General features: G+C 36.8%; 1 long non-coding RNA gene across 1 annotated transcript in view; it reads left to right on the top strand.

Moving 5' to 3' along the window:
- Positions 1-17,688, top strand: part of LOC122688500 — a 37,360-nt gene extending 19,672 nt beyond the window's left edge. The window contains exons 2-3 of the long non-coding RNA XR_006339495.1: positions 11,847-11,896; positions 17,634-17,688. This is a non-coding gene — a long non-coding RNA (uncharacterized LOC122688500). The remainder of the gene's footprint in view (positions 1-11,846; positions 11,897-17,633) is intronic.

The following is a 17,688-nucleotide window of genomic DNA, read 5'->3' as shown; positions in this document are numbered from 1 at the left end:
GACAGTAAAAACAAACTTTTGTTTGATTTTTTAAAGAAAAATTCTTATGTGATTTGTACAAAATTCATTATGTTTATGGGTAACTAAAATTAATAATTTGTATCTTCCATTAGAATTAATTATTAAGTAATTTTAAGTGAAAGTATTAGTCATTCAGTCATGTCTGACTCTTTGTGACCCTGTGGACGGTAGCCCATCAGCCTCCTCTGTCCATGGAATTCTCCAGGCAAGAGTACTGAAGTGGGTTGTCATTTCCTTCTCTAGGGGACCCAGGGATTGAACCCAGGTCTCCCGCATTGCAGGCAGATTCTTTACTGTTTGAGCCACAGGCATGCCTGTGATAATTATTAACTTATTTAATAATTAATTTATTTAATAAGCTAATAATTAACTTAATTAGTAATACTATTATTAATTATTGTTACTGTTAATTTTTATAAGCTTGCCAACCTATATACCCAATATTGTAAACATCTACTGTTTATGATTCAGACTTTCTATCTATATCTGTTCTTGCCTGGAGAATCCCTTGGGCAGAGGAGCCTGGTGGGCTACAGTCCACGGGGTCGCAAAGAGTCGGATGTGACTGAAACAACTTAGCACATATCAATGAATAATGAATGAACATGTGATTGTAGACATTATAATTCTATGTATGTGGTTGTTACTAAAGGGAAAAAAATTGATTCTAAATGGCACTTGAAGTAACTTACAATTGCTTTTTGTATCACCATCTGCTATTTGGTGGGTTGTTAGACTATTTTTTTTTTTTTTTGGTTTCAGTACCATATTAATTAATATTTATGGACGTCTATATGTTTCAGAAAGTTAAATATCCTTCATGATCTCCTTTTGCTTTATTTCCTTTCAATTAAAGAACTATCAATCAGAACAAGGTAATGGAGAAGGGAAAAAAATGTATGAAGATGATAAAAAGCAACACTTAATCAAGTTTTAACAAGTATTTTTATTTAAGTGTGAGTTGTTGCTGGTTATGTACAGTTTTGTCCCTCAGTAATCAGATAATATGCAGGTCATAAAGGACAGTTACCTTGAATTAATCACAATGTCCAGGGTGAATCTCTACGAGGTTGCAGTAGCAATCTGAGAACTATGCAGAAGAGGGCATATCCTTAGTCCTAAACTCTACATTCTGATTCCCCTATAACCTGCTAGACACTTTATTTAGCATCTTTTCCACCGACATTTCCATTGCTGTTAGGCATGGCAGGTATTAAGGCATGAATGGAGGAGGCAAACTGTCTGAATGTGCTTTGAAGTCCTTTCTCCATTCATACCCCCTGCTAAACAGGCTGGTGAATGAGTCAGAAGAGCAACCCCCAAAATGGTATGTGTTTTCTCCAATTATCCTAAGACTCCAGACAAACATTATGCTTCTTTCCTCAGAGGATATGGTGTAAATTGCCTGTCACTTTAGAAGCAGTATTCCAATATACCCCTTTTTCCTACAACTGTACAGAGGTGTCAGACTCCTTAACTTTGACAAGCTTCATCTCCTGTCCTCTTGTATGCTGTGCCTTTCTAAGGCTGCTAGAGAATTTGTCATGTCCTGCCACCAGCTTGAATTAGTGTAATGTCATCAGTAAAATGAACCAGCCTGGAAGTTTGAGGAATTACAAGTTAGTCAGGGTTTTCTTAATGATCCAGATAACCACAATGGCTTGGTCGCTTAGAGCCAGACATCCTGGAGTGTGAAGTTAAGTGGGCCTTAGGAAGCATTACTTTGAACAAAGCTAGTAGAGATGATGGAATTCCAGCTGAGCTACTTCAAATCTTAGAAGATGATGCTGTTGAAGTGCTGCACTCAATATGCCAGCAAATCTGGAAAGAGCAGTGGTCACAGGACTGGAAAAGGTCAATTTTCATTCCAGTCCCAAAGAAAGACAATGCCAAATAATGTTCAAACTGTATACATACAGTTGCACTCATTCCACATGCTAGCAAGATTATGCTTAAAATACTTCTAGCTAGGCTTTAGGAGGACATGAACCGAGAACTTGATGATGTACAAATTAGATACAGAAAAGGCAGAGAAACCAGAGATGAAATTGCCAACATCCTTTGGCTCATAGAAGAAGCAAGGAAATTAAAAAAAAAAAAATCTACGTCTGCTTCATTGACTACGCTAAAGCCTTTGACTGTGGGTATGACAACAAACTGTGGAAAATTCTTAAAGGGATAGAAATACCAGACCCCTTTACCTGCCTCCTGAGAAATTGGTATACAGGACAAGAAGCAACAAGTTAGAACTGGACATGGAACAACAGACTGGTTCAAAATTGGGAAAGAAGTGCATTAAGGCTGTATATTGTCCCCTGGCCTATGTCATGCGAAGTACCAAGTTTGATGACTCACAAGCTGGAATCAATACTTTCAGGAAAAATATCAACAATCTAAGATAAGAGCCTCTTGAGGAAGGTGAAAGAGGAGAGTGAAAAAACTGGCTTAAAACTCAACATTCAAAAAACTAAGATCATGGCATCCTGTCCCATCACTTCATGGCAAATAGATGGGGAAACAATGGAAACAGTGACAGACTTTATTTTCTTGGGCTCCAAAATCACTGCATATGGTGACTGCAGCCAGGAAATTAAAAGATGCTTGCTCCTTGGAAGAAAAGCTTTGACAAATCTACACAGCATATTAAAAAGTAGAGATATCACTTTGCCAATAAAGATCCATATAATCAAAGCTTTGATTTTTCCAGTAGTCATGTATGGATGTGAGAGTTGGATCATAAAGAAGGTTGAGCACCTAAGGACTGATGCTTTCAAACTGTAGTGCTGGAGAAGATTCTTGAGAGTCCCTTGAACAGCAAGGAGATCAAACCAGTCAATCCTAAAGGAAATCAACCCAGAATATTCATGGAAAGACTGATGTTGAAGCTGAAACTCCAGTACTTTGGCAACCTGATATGAAGAGCCAAGTCATTGGAAAAGACCCTGATGCTGTTAAAGATTGATGGCAAGATGAGAAGAGGGTGATGGAGGATGAAATATTTGGATAGCATCACTAACTCACTGGACGTGAGTTTGAGCAATCCGGGAGATAGTGAACGTCAGGAAAGTCTGGCGTCCTCAGTCCATGGGGTCACAAAGAGTGGGACATGATTGAGCGATTGAACAACAACAGTGTTCCTTGGGACTACGATGTCTGGGAGCAGAACTGTGGTACCGTGAGATAAGACAGTCAAGGTGTTCTGCTGTATCTGAGCATGATTATCATTATTGATAGGAAGTGTGAAGAAAGCATCATAGATGTGTCAAGATATATTGGTTTTATCTACTAAAATTTCTTTTTCTTCACAGTTTTGATTTGGAAATTATTTACTTAAATTCACAATAATATATAGTCATTCATTTTGCAAGGCCTATCTGGCTTTTGTATCAACCAAAAGGTAAATTAGTGGGGATGCAATAGGAATCATCACCACTAAACTTTTCAGGTATTTGATGATAACATTGATTTCTGCCAATCTCCTGGAATAGTTTGTTGCTTTTAAGTTACTATCTAGACATAGGTATGATATGATGGCTTCTTCTTGACACTGCTACTGTAATGACCCACACTTCACAGAATAAAGCTAGGAATTCTTTCAGTTACCAAGTATATATCTAAGACTAAGGAAAGTACCACAGTAGATGACTGTGATTTCACTGGATGCCTTGTGAGATAATTCAGCCTACATCATCATCTTTTTTTTTTTTAATTAAAAATTTTTTTAAATTTTTTTTTCATGTATTTTTATTAGTTGGAGGCTAATTACTTTACAATATTGAAGTGGGTTTTGTCATACATTGACATGAATCAGCCATGGAGTTACATGTATTCCCCATCCCGATCCCCCCTCCCACCTCCCTCTCCACCTGATTCCTCTGGGTCTTCCCAGTGTACCAGGCCCAAGCACTTGTCTCATGCATCCAACCTGGGCTGGTGATCTGTTTCACTATAGATAATATACATGCTGTTCTCTTGAAACATCCCACCCTCGCCTTCTCCCACAGAGTCTAAAAGTCTGTTCTGTACATCTGTGTCTCTTTTTCTGTTTTGCATATAGGGTTATCATTACCATCTTTCTAAATTCCATATATATGTGTTAGTATGCTATAATGTTCTTTATCTTTCTGGCTTACTTCACTCTGTATAATGGGCTCCAGTTTCATCCATCTCATTAGAACTGATTCAAATGAATTCTTTTTAACGGCTGAGTAATATTCCATGGTGTATATGTACCACAGCTTCCTTATCCATTCGTCTGCTGATGGGCATCTAGGTTGCTTCCATGTCCTGGCTATTATAAACAGTGCTGCGATGAACATTGGGGTGCACGTGTCTCTTTCAGATCTGGTTTCCTCGGTGTGTATGCCCAGAAGTGGTATTGCTGGGTCATATGGCAGTTGTATTTCCAGTTTTTAAAAGAAATCTCCACACTGTTCTCCATAGCGGCTGTACTAGTTTGCATTCCCACCAACAGTGTAAGAGGGTTCCCTTTTCTCCACACCCTCTCCAGCATTTATTGCTTGTAGACTTTTGGATAGCAGCCATCCTGACTGGTGAAATCACCATCTTTTAACTGACCTCCAATGCCACTCAGAGAAGGCAATGGCAACCCACTCCAGTACTCTTGTTGGGAGAATCTTAGGGACAGAGGAACCTGGTGGGCTGCTGTCTGTGGGGTCACACAGATGCGACTAGGCAGCAGCCAGTGCCACTAATTCTGACGAGTGATTCATAGTGGAGTTTTTAAGTATTAGCTTCAGTTAAGAGCCAACTTCCTATAATTCCTGGAAAACCTGGTATTTCGATTTCCCCAAGCATCTTTACTTGCTAATACTTCTGTTAGCAAGTTTCTACAGTTCTCTTGGGCAAAGACTGTGTTTTCCCAGAGAAGATATTTAACTTCTCCATTTGGGCTATGATAGGATAAAATATCTTGCTATGAACTTGGAGACAGTAAGAGATGATGAGGTTGAGTCTCTGCAAGAATTAGGCATCCTTGGGGCAACTGCCTGATGTAAAATTTTCGGTGAACAGTAAAGCTAGTTCACTCAGATGTGGATTAGCTGCTTCGATAAGTAAGGAAGATTAGAATGATTTAGTAAATCAAATTTCTGGGTCTTATATATGTTTTTACCAAAATAACCCTGTATCTTAGGCTCCTGTGTTCTCCATACCATGCTTGTAAGTTAGGAAAGAGACATGACTAAGTTCTACATTTAATTGGCACTGTAGCTTTGTGCCCCTTGCAGTCAGATTCAGTTGTATCTGTTTTGTGGCTATAGAAAATAAGGAACCTTTTGAGACTTTCATATATATTTTCTCTAAGTCTTCTTTTTTTTCTTATGTTCTGAGCCTGGTTTTCAAAAGCTTTCACTTCCCATTTTCCCTAGGTACTCTAGGTATCTAGAGTTTTCAGAAGCAGTCATCTCATGCCACAATCTTTGTAATCTCTATTGTGATATAACCTCTAAAGGAACAATCACTTAATATTCAAATATCAGTAAAAACATACCAAAAATACTGAGCATTTTCCTTCAATTTATATAATAGGTCAGTCTTTCAAAAGAGCTGTTTTTATAATTCAGAAAGATCATTAGGGGCCACAGAAATATCTCTTAAGTCAGTATGGTGGTAGCTGTGATCTTTCTATAAGAGATAATGATAAGTTAAAACTCCTCATTAATCAAGCCTGGTCTAAAGGAGAACTTCACTCAACCAGAAATGCTAAGTTGGAAATACAGGTAATAAACATTTAATCAACTTTTTAGAGTATAATGAGGAATCTGAGAAATCTGTGACATAATCATATTAAAATGAACTTGATTTAATTACGTGAGATGGACATAAAATGACATGCTGATACATGACCAATCTAAAATAGTGATGGTTGTTGGTATTGTCTCAAATTGTTTGAAGTCTTTTAAGCCTAATATGGATCTTGAGGCTTGACAATACTGAAAGCACAATTGAGGAAATAGGCAAAAGTCAAGTGAAATAGCAACCATGAGTTCGGTGGAATTTGTCTGAGCCTCAGGTCTGTGATCTGCTCTGCTTCTCTCTGAAATACCTGAACCACAAACTCAGTTTCCCTCCCAGCATTTTGTGAGTGAATTCTCTATAACCATCACAAGCTGTTTGACTCCGTGAGGACTCATGTTACAAAATCAGAATGTGTTAAGATATTTCCTCTGTAAATTTTTGTAATAGATTCTGTGAGACTCCTCTGTCTCCTAAATCCTGTTGAGTGATGTTAGACATACACATCTTTAGTACCCACACTGTACTACAAGAATGCAGTCTGGTACCATTACTTTATGATTATGATTGTTTTCATAATAAGAAATAAAGCCAAATTTGGTTCCACACTGTACAAAGAAAACCCCTTGGTGTTCTAGGCACCATCTTTCAGTCATTTGCAGAAACAATCAATCTTAATATCTACCCACTCAAATTTTATTTCGTATCTCAGAATGTAAAAAAATTAGCAATCTGGAATAACATCTAGTAAAAGAAACATTATATTCTAAATTTCTTCATCTTATAAAATGAAGTTAAGTGAGGTATTAGTTGCTCAGTTGTGTCTAACTCCTTGCGACCCCATGGACTGTAGCACCTACCAGGCTCCTCTGTCCATAGAATTCTCCAGGAAAGAATACTGGAGTGGGTTGCTGTTCCCTTCTCCAAGGACAGGTTTGTTTGAATAAGTAAAATTATGAATTAAAAAGCTTTTTCTTATATAGAAATGTCTTTTTATAACACCCTCAACCATGCTATATTCAGCCTTGAAGTACACTGAACTTAGAAAACTTGACTGAACTGACAGCTGAAGAATAATTTATAATTAGTGTATCAATTATTCATATGTAAATATTTCCAGGCTACTTGGAATATGTATACAATTTGTCACATAAGGAGGGTAATTTCGTCACAAGTTAAATATGCTTAGCAAATTATTTTCTTATAAAGCAAAAGTAAAATTAAGCTGAACTCTTATTAAAATATCAAAAATGTGAATTAGGCTCAAATTAGTTTTTCCTATAACCTTTAAAGCAGTATCTAATAGCTTTACAGTCATGTGATAATTAATACCCACATATTTGCATATAAATCACTCTTTAAATTATTTTTAATATGTATATGGAAAATGCTGAAAATGTAGTGAGTGTTAAAAGCACAATAAAATGCATCTTTTGTTTGAAAAAGTGCCTTTCCTAAGACTGCATCAGTGATTTCCATATTAAATTTTCTTAGTTTATGCTTCCCAGCAGTATTTTTTCTGATGCTCTAATGTCACAACCAGAGCATACGGACTTCAAATCAAGCCATGTTTATTCTGCTTCTAGTACTAACACTAAAAGAAAAATTTTGGAGTCAGAATTGGGCTGCCAATTTTGCAGACGATGCATGAGGCAAGTCAGCATGGCTCCTGTAGTTTTCCTTCACCATTATGTTTTAACGTTGAGAGGAAAAGCCAAGCATGTCTACATTCAAACAAAAAGGATGTGAAAAATAATCACTTTACAACATGAGAAGTATAGTTGATGAATGATTTAAACTGCATGCTTGCCAGTGTTTTTCACTAGAGCCTCTGTAACCATTGGGGAATAATTGGAAGATTGTGGGTTGAATCACGTCCCCCCTGAAGAATATGTGTCAAAGTCCTATCCCTAATAACTGTGAGGTTGATCTTATTTTAAATTAGGATCATTGCAAATATAATCATTAGGATAAGGTCACACTGAATTAGGGTGGGCCCTAATTGTTTTCAATTGGTATCCTTGTAAGAAGGGAGAAAAGACAGAAGACACTCAGGAAAATGCCATGTGATGATGGAAGCAGAGCTTAGAATGATACATCAATAAGCCAAAGAACACCAAGAATTGCTGACAACACTAAAAGCAGAATAAAAGCATGAAATATCTTCCTTAGAACCTCAGAGATGGTTCTGCTGACACCTTCTACTCTTCAGAATTGTGAGAATCAAAATCTCACAATTTCTCACAATGTATGCCACCATTAGTGGTAATTTGTTATAGCAGCTCTGAAACTAATAAACCTGAATTTCTATGAAAGGTTTATTAGTTGAGCTAAAAGAGGACTTTATTTAAATAAGTTTTTTTTTTAAAAGACAATGAATAAACATATTAGCAATTGTTATCATAGCCTCTGAAAAATATGTTCTTTGAAGAAGTGATTGAGATAGGGAAAGCGTCAAAGTATGGGAGTCTGTCCAAAAGGAGTGATACAGTTGGGGTCTGACCATTGTATTTTCCATTTATTCACCAAGTAGAGCAAGAGCCTATTAACTGGAAAGTGAAAAAAGTATTGCAGATTAGGTGGCAATCAGGGTGTTGGACACACCCATAGAATTCCACTGTTTTGAGAACAAGGTAAAAACATCAGAACTTCCAGTGATGTTCGCATTAAGACCAAGGATAAGAGGAAATTGAATAAATTCATTACACAGAATACAAAGAGGTCTTTAAACATTATAATGTTCAATATTTGCTAGTGTTAGAATAAAATGTAGGCTTGAAAATATTAATATAAGTAATTAGTGTCTTGTAATTGAACTAAATTGAACTAAATTATTACTTAATATGTAAAGAAGTGATAATATCAATATAAATGATATGGTGATAAAGAAAGAATATCATATGCTGAGAATGGACTGTTTGAAAACTCTAATCATCTGGAATAATTTCTTTCACTTTATCTAGTCCTTGCATAAAGCTTCATTGAGATCTTATGGCAGCTATAGTCATTTAAGCAAAAGCCCTGAAGTTAGATTACTGTAGGAAAATGCTACTATAGAAATGAAATTTTACAACCTGAATGTAACAGAACTCCTAACTTTCATTTTAATCTGTCCTGTGAAGCTGTTTTTTAGCACATTCATTTTGTTTTGTCATTATCCAAATGATGAAAAAGACCATGTGCTAAACCAGACAAACTCTTCAGGCTTTCCCAAATACAAACCTAATTGGCTTTGGAACCAAATTTTTTTATGATTTGATAAATTGACCATACTATAAAAGACGTGACTCTGTTTAACTATCATGGAGTGTCAAATATACTTTAACTCTTGTGGGACTGTTTTCTTCTATATAAGGTCTTGGGATTCACAGTGCTAAATAGGGCTCCATTTCTGTAGGTTATCAAGTTCGCCTCACATAGTGCTAAACAGGAGCTAAAACTACGTGAATGACAAGCCAGAAGTTAGACACAGATAGCTGGGGCTCCTGTAAGTAAATAGAAGCCTAATAAAATCCAGAGATTGGTTATATATAACTGCCAAAAAAATTATTTCAAACTCAAAGTAGTCAACAAAGAGTGTTGGTGTTCTTTCAGTGTATCGCTGGACTTGACTAGGCTGTTTTCAATTCTGAAGGGAGAAGAGTTTAGCTTACAGACTTTTGTCTGGGAGAGAAACAAATAATGTCTGTCAGTAGAATAGGTAAGGCTAAAGATTGGATCTAAGAAGTTTCATGTGTAACGCAGAAATCTTTTTCTAACATTTCTTTGTTTAAATTCTTGTGTATACCTAGCTTCTTAAAGGATCTGTGAACCAGTCATGAAATTTATTGGCTTCTTTACTAACTAATTTTTAAAATCTCTGATGTGTTTGCTTTATATTGTATTATAAGAATCACATTTTCCAACTTTTGAAAATTATGGTTTGTTTGGAGATCATTGAGATGCCCAAGTAGACTCATGGCAGGACTAAGTAAACTAAATTGTAGAACGCATGTACCTCATGGCTACTTAAATTCAACCATGTCTTCTTGGTTGCTAGAGTAAATCTCAAGTGGCAATGAATTTTAACTACTTTGACTTGTCTCTTTCTTTCTCTCTCTTGTTTCCTTTCAGCTGTGTTTATCTTTAGTTCATATACAGTTGTTAATTGCTTCCCCATTTCAGTTTTCAGTTCAGTCGCTCAGTCGTGTCTGACTCTTTGCGACCCCATGAACCGCAGCACACAAGGCCTCCCTGTCCATCACCAACTCCTGCAGTCTACCCAAACCCATGTCCATCAAGTCGGTGATGCCATCCAACCATCTCATCCTCTGTTGTCCCCTTCTCCTCCTGCCCCCAGTCCCTCCCAGCATCAGGGTTTTTCCAGTGAGTCAACTCTTCGCATGAGGTGGCCAAAGTATTGGAGTTTCAGACTCAGCATCAGTCCTTCCAATGAACACCCAGGACTGATCTCCTTTAGGATGGACTGGTTGGATCTCCTTGCAGTCCAAGGGACTCTCAAGAGTCTTCTCCAACACCACAGTTCAAAAGCATCAATTCTTTGGTGCTCAGCTTTCTTTATAGTCCAACTCTCACATCCATACATGACTACTGGAAAAACCATAGCCTTGACTAGACAGACCTTTGTTGGCAAAGTAATGTCTCTGCTTTTTAATATGCTGTCTAGGTTGGTCATAACTTTCCTTCCAAGGAGTAAGCGTCTTTTAATTTCATGGCTGCAATCACCATCTGCAGTGATTTTGGAGCCCAAAAAATAGAGTCAGCCACTGTTTCCATGCTTCCTCATCTATTTGCCATGAAATGATGGGACCAGATGTCATGATCTTAGTTTTCTGAATGTTGAGCTTTAAGCCGACTTTTTCACTCTCCTCTTTGACTTTAATCAAGAGGTTCTTTATTTCTTCTTCACTTTCTGCCATAAGGGTGGTATCATCTGCATTTCTGAGGCTATTGATATTTCTCCCAGCAATCTTGATTCCAGCTTGTGCTTCATCCAGCCCAGCGTTTCTCATGATGTACTCTGCATATAAGTTAAATAAGCAGGGTGACAATATACAGCCTTGACGTACTCCTTTTCCTGTTTGGGGTAGCAATAGATAGAAATTTGACTCTTTGGTGAGATGCCTGTTCTATGGATGATGATCTGTCCTCACTTGGGTGATATATAGCAGAGAACTTGGTTTGTTAGTCTTTGTTTCTTTGTCTATTTGTGAGCTTAAAACACTTAAAATTTTGTGCCTTTTGGGAATGAGAACAACTCCTTAATTCTGAACTGGTGAGTTTTGTGCTTCTTTTTATTTTTGATCTACAACTGAAGTTACAGAACTGAAGCTGTAAGTTCTCTTTATATCTGTGTTTATGTTTGTGTGTCTATAATTCAGAAAAATATTTACATACCTTTGACAAGTGTGAAGTGTTTTCTTATCTCTGCCAGATGTAAATAGGTTACATTATAATGTCTCTTCAATTAATAGAGTTCTAGTCTGATAGATTTTTCAAGAACAAATAAATACTTACTTACATTCATTATGTATTTTTAAATTCATAGAAAATAAACTTGTCTTCTCATACTTTAAATCATCTGTTCCTCTCTCCTGGAAAAATAGTACTCCTTCTTTCAGGTATTGTTAATTTAGAAACATTTAAAGAATCTAAGTCACACAATGAAAGTGAATATTTAGCAAATCACACTGATTTTTAATTTTGATTTAAGGAAAAAACTATATCTATTTTCTATGATTTATCAGTGTTAACTATAATACAAAAGTTCAAATTATTTTTCATAAAATTTAAGTTTGTTTCCTCAGAAAGTAACTAGTAAATGAATCTGCACTACTCCTACTACTTGCTGATCAAATAAGCTGACATTTCTACATGATGTTTAAGCTTATGAAAAATGTAAATTTGTATTCAACTAAGTTGAATAACAGTACTGACCGAGGCTTTTATATAACAGTGATTATTGTTTTGCATTTCTTAGCTTGAAAACAGTTGCTGAGTTCTTTGTTTATTTAAGATCTTTATCTAATTTTAAAAAAATTAACTAACAGGTATTTTTTCCTTATCAGGAAAATAACCACTTAAGACTCAATACTGAAATATGGACTACATATAAAAGGTAAATTTAAGATTTTGTCCTTTTGCTTCTTGATCTTATATATTATGATATGACAATACTGTTGAATAATGTTTATCAGAGTTCAGCAATTTTGCTACATTAAGAAAATGTGTCTATAGAAAGTTTGTGTTATATGTACTTATAAGTTACGGGTATGTTAGCTTGTGTGCTAACATATTGTAAATGACAGTTTTCATTTTTCTGCCTCTCAGTATTTTCTATAAAGAGAAGTTATTAGTTTGGTGAAATATTACAGTTAACATAGGTGGGTGAAATTAAACTAGGAACAATAATGACAGAGAAAGATAACTTCTTGTCTTTTTAAAAGATTTTTAAGCCTTTACTGTTAATTATTATATTAATGTAAATATTATGTTAATGATTTCTCTCAGTTAAAATGTAAATTTGTTATTGAGTCTTAACATGGAATAGTACAGTTACTCTTTATCTTCTATACTATGTGTCCATTAGCAGAGGCTCTGTACGTTTCCAATATAATTGTTTGTTTTTAGGTTGACTATATCATGTCCTCAACTATTTAAAAAAAAACATTTTTTTGATTGTGAATGTGCTGTTTCCTTAAAATTATGTCCCTCTCTTCTATGACAGTAAAATATTTTATTTTTCCTTTATTTAAATAGGTAACAGTGTTTCCCTGTCAGTCATAATCCAGTATAACCCACTTATAAATCTTCTTTGATTAACTCTTCATTTTTGAGTTTTGAGTTTCAACCCTAAATTAAAACAAATAAAATCAAATTTTCCCAGTATTTTTCACAACTAAAATTATTTTTGAAATTACCTAGAGAACTCTTGGAAAATCATAAATTGGTATTTTGCAGAAAGGAGGATGCTAGAACAATTTAGGTTGATTGATATGCTCCATATTTCTTAATTAGCTCAAAACTATTGTCAAATCTGATTAGATACATAACCTTCCCTGGTTAACATGGGAGAAATGTCAAATCAGAAGAATTGATCAGCCTTCCTTACTTTTTTTTTTTTTTTTTAGGTAAAATGCATTTATTTAATACAAATGTTTTAAAGAGTATGAACTCCAAAAGGATCCGGGGTTATTGTCAGTGCCCTTGCAGTTTGGATAATATTCAACTCTATAAGAGAAAGGATAATTTGTAGATTTTCTTTCTGCAGCAATGCAAATAAATTCCAATTAATGAAACATAAAACCTAATAGGTTATAAATTTTGGATTCTCTTGGGTATTAAGTAATTTTACATCCCATCTAAAAACCTTATGCTAACAATTATTTATTGATTGTATCTATGTATTTGTGTATATGTATGTTTGTGAATGCATATATGTAAATAAACTGAAGTGCTTTTTGAACCATTGTAACTTCTTGAGTTATAACTTTTTCAGTTTATTTTCTCTTACTAATCAATGAGTTGAATAAAATTGTTGAAATATGGTTATTTTATTTATGTATGATAGTCATGGCTTCTTTGCAATATACATTTTGTTCAATGTGGTAAAATACATATAAAATTTATCGCTTTAACCATTTTGTAGTGTACAATACAATAGCATTGTTGTTGTTTAGTTGCTACGTCATGTCTGACTCTTTTGTGACCCCATGGACTGTAACCCACTAGGCTTCTCTGTCCATGGGATTTTTCAGGCAAGAATACTGGAGTGGGTTGCTGTTTCCTTCTCTGGGGGATCTTCTTGACCGAGGGATTGAATCCTCATCTCTTGCCTTGGCAGGAAGATTCTTTACCTCTGAGCCACCTGAGAAGCCACATTAAATATATTCAAAATGTCTGTATAGTCATTACCAGCATCTAGTTCCAGAAATTTTTCATCTGCAAAAGGAAATCTTCTGAAAATAGTACCTTAACAAAGTAAATATTTATTGAGCATTTTGTGTTTTATTTATTTATTGGCCAAGCACTATTGTAGATGTTGGGATACAGATGAATAAAACAAACCAAAACTCCAACTTTTATGTGGTTTACAATTTAACAGAGGCGGAGAAGTTAAACCAGAGAGAAACTATGTAGTATTTTAGACAGAGATAAGTGCTAAAGAGGAGTGGAAAAGGCACTTTTCAAGTGTCAGAATCAGAAGGTTGCAATGAAAAGGCTTCACTGAGAAAGTGACATTTGAGGAAATATCAAAAAACAAAGGGTGTAAACCATGTGAATATTGGGGTTAGAGGAAGCCTTCTAGCCAAAAGCAAAATGAAGGGCAAAGGCCTGCACTGAAAATTAACTGTTGCATTAAGAAACAACAAAAGATTGGTATGAGAGGAATTATCAAGGAGGAGGTAGTAGGTGATAAGTGTAAATCATTTGGTTTTAACCTGAATATCTGAATTAGATGGGAAATCACTGGGGGACTTTAAACAGAGAAATGATGTGATGTGACTTATTTTTAAATAATTGTCTTGAAAGTTGTGTTGTAAAGAAGTCAAGTGAAACAAGGTCAATTTGAAGACTATTTTAGTAATCTGGGTCGTATATCTGGGTCATATAATCTGTGTCATAGAGTAGCAGATAGAAAGGTGAAGGAAATCAGCCTCTTTTAGATGTAGTTTGAAGGTAGAGTCAAGAGGACTTGCTGGGACATCATTGTGGATTTGTGTAAGAACTAAAGTACTTGGTTTCTGTGATTGTGGTTTTCTGTCTGTCTGCCCTTTGATGGAGAAGGATAAGAGGCTTATGGAAGCCTCCTGATGGGAGAGACTGACTGAGAGGGAAACTGGGTCTTGTTCTGATGGGTGGGGCCATGCTCAGTAAATCTTTAATCCAATTTTCCATTGATGGGTGGAGCTGTGTTCCCTCCCTGTTATTTACCTGGGGCCAAACTCTGATGGAGGTAATGAAGATAATGGCGACCTCCTGCAAAAGGTCCCATGCATGTGCTGCCACACTCAGTGCCCCCAGCCCTGCAGCAGGCCACCCCTGACCCACGCCTCCGCTGGAGACTCTTGGGCAGTCCCGGGCAAGTCTGGGCCAGCCTCTTGTGGGGTCACTGCTCCTTTCTCCTGGGTCCTGGTGCACACAAGGTTCTGTTTGTGCCCTCCAGGAGCCTGTTTCCCAGTCCTGTGTAAGTTCTGGCAGCCCTATGGTGGGGTTAATGGCGACCTCCGCCAAGAGGGCTTATGCCATACCCAAGTCTGCTGCACCCAGAGCCCCTGTCCCTGCGGCAGTCCACTGCTGACCCGTTCCTCCGCAGAAGACTCTTAAACACAGCTCTGTCTCAGTCTCTGTGGGGTCTCTGGGTCCTGGTGCGCGCAAGGTTTGTTTGAGCCCTCTGAGCGTCTCTGGCGGGAATGGGGGTTGATTCTAAACGTGAATTCACCGCTCCTGCTGTCTTGCTGGGGCTTCTCCTTTGCCCTTGAGCATGGGGTATCTCTTCAAAGTCACTCCAGTGCCGCGCAGGTGCCGCTCCAGTGCCGTGCTAAGGAGCACTGATTCTGGAGCTCAGTCTGCCTCAAAGAGACCTCTGGACTCTGCCCTCTGCCTCATGAGTTAAAGACATTCTCCACCCAGGCCAGTGTGTGCAGGCCCAGTCCCAGCAAACTGAGCACTGGGGACCTTCCCTCCCATGCTAAGGTGGGTGTGTGTGTGGGGGGTGGTGTCCCACCTTCCCTGCTAAAGACTAGAGGGGACCCTCTGTTCTCTCTGTGCCTCTCTTCCCTTCCTGGTTCTCTGTCTTGGGCCTTAGGAAGCATCACTATGAAGAAAGCTAGTGGAGGTGATGGAATTCCTGTTGAGCTATTTCAAATCCTAAAAGATGATGCTATGAAAGTGCTGCACTCAATATGCTACCAAAGTTGGAAAACTCAGCAGTGGCCACAGGATTGGAAAAGGTCAGTTTTCATTACAATCACAAAGAAAGGCAATGCCAAAGAATGCTCAAACTATGTACAATTGCACTCATCTCACACACTAGTAAAGTAATGCTCAAGATTCTCTAAGTCAGGCTTCAACATTATGTGAACTGTGAACTTCCAGATGTTCAAGCTGGTTTTAGAAAAGGCAGAGGAACCAGAGATCAAATTGCCAACGTCTGCTGGATCATCAAAAGAGCAAGAGAGTTCCAGAAAAACATCTATTTCTGCTTTATTGACTACACCAAAGCCTTTGTGTGGATCACAACAAACTGGAAAATTCTGAAAGAGATGAGAATACCAGGCCACCTGACCTGCCTCTTGAGAAACCTGTATGCAGGTCAGGAAGCAACAATTAAAACTGGACATGGAACAACAGACTTGTTCCAAATAGGAAAAGGAGTATGTCAAGGCTGTATATTGTCACCCTGCTTATTTAACTTATATGCAGAGTACATCATGAGAAACGCTGGGCTGGAAGAAGCACAAGCTGGAATCAAGATTGCCTGGAGAAATATCAATAACCTCAGATATGCAGATGATACCACCCTTATGGCAGAAAGTGAAGAAGAACTAAAGAGCCTCTTGGTGAAAGTGAAAGAGGAGAAAGAAAAAGTTGGCTTAAAGCTCAACATTCAGAAAACTAAGATCATGGCATCTGGTCCTGTCACCTCATGGCAAATAGATGGGGAAACGGTGGAATCAGTGGCTGACTTTATTTTTGGAGGCTCCAAAATCACTGCAGATGGTGATTGCAGCCATGAAATTAAAAGACGCTTACTCCTTGGAAGGAAAGTTATGACCAACCTAGACAGCATATTAAAAAGCAGACACATTACTTTGCCAACAAAGGTAAGGTTTATGTCACCAATAGTGTATATCAGAAGACAGTGGAATAGTATATTCATAGTGCTGAGGGAAAGTATCTTTGAACTTGGATTTCTTTGTCCAAACTATTTTTAAGGTATTTTACACAGACACAATAATCCAAACAGCCCACTACTAAGACAGAATAAAATATGACCTCTCTTAAAAAGGAAACAAATTGGCAGTATCCTTTAAACTTAGAATCACCTTTAAATGAAAAAGAAGCTGTGATGTAAATCACTAGGATCTAAGGCATTTCTGTTTATCCAGGCACCATGCTGTGAATTATTTCCCTCCACTGCTAAGAGAAGCTAAGCATTCAGAATATTTATAACATAGGGTATTAGGTAGATTCATGTCTTCCCACTGATCAAGTTACCAGATTTGATATAAATGTTGTAACATAGGTGTGTAGATAGTGACCTGGATGGAACTGGCTTCTTTATGGAGAAGAATATAATTCTGCATGAGGACTTAATGGATCCAAACCTGTGTCATGCCTGTGTGCATACCCAATTAAACACTGGAAATAAAAATTGTTTTGGTGAAAAAAAAAAAAAAAACGAGTCTTAAGACAAAGAAATTTTTCTATGGGATTGAAAGTAAATTTCCTATGCTATTGTTCTTGCCCTTTAATTTCCATGATAAGAATTCTCGACATTTTATTTTTATTACCTATTTCAATGTAAACTTTTATGCTTGTTAACATCATGGAATATTTAGAAAAATATGGGAAGTAAGAATGTGTGGTTAGCTTTTTAGATAATATTGATTGATTAATTAGACTTATTGTTAATATTTCAGATTTAACTGAATGTCAAAACCAAAATACATTCTAAATGTATGTGTAGTGAAAAAGTTTTTTATCAGAACTATCCTTTTCACCTCACATCAAGAAGATTCCAATATGATTTATATTTTTTGGAACAATAGGTCAGAATTTTCTATTGTCTTTCAGAAGCATAAATAAAATGAATACATTTCTGAAATGTTTGTCTTTTAATCTCCCCACAGATTGTCATGGATAAGATTAAACTGTATACAGGCACAAAAAATAACCTCAGGCAGA

Source organism: Cervus elaphus, chromosome 33, assembly GCF_910594005.1.
Source record: "Cervus elaphus chromosome 33, mCerEla1.1, whole genome shotgun sequence".
Lineage (NCBI taxonomy): Eukaryota > Metazoa > Chordata > Mammalia > Artiodactyla > Cervidae > Cervus > Cervus elaphus.
The sequence above is the reverse complement of the archived record's forward strand: the minus strand, read 5'-3'. Positions and strand labels throughout refer to the sequence as shown.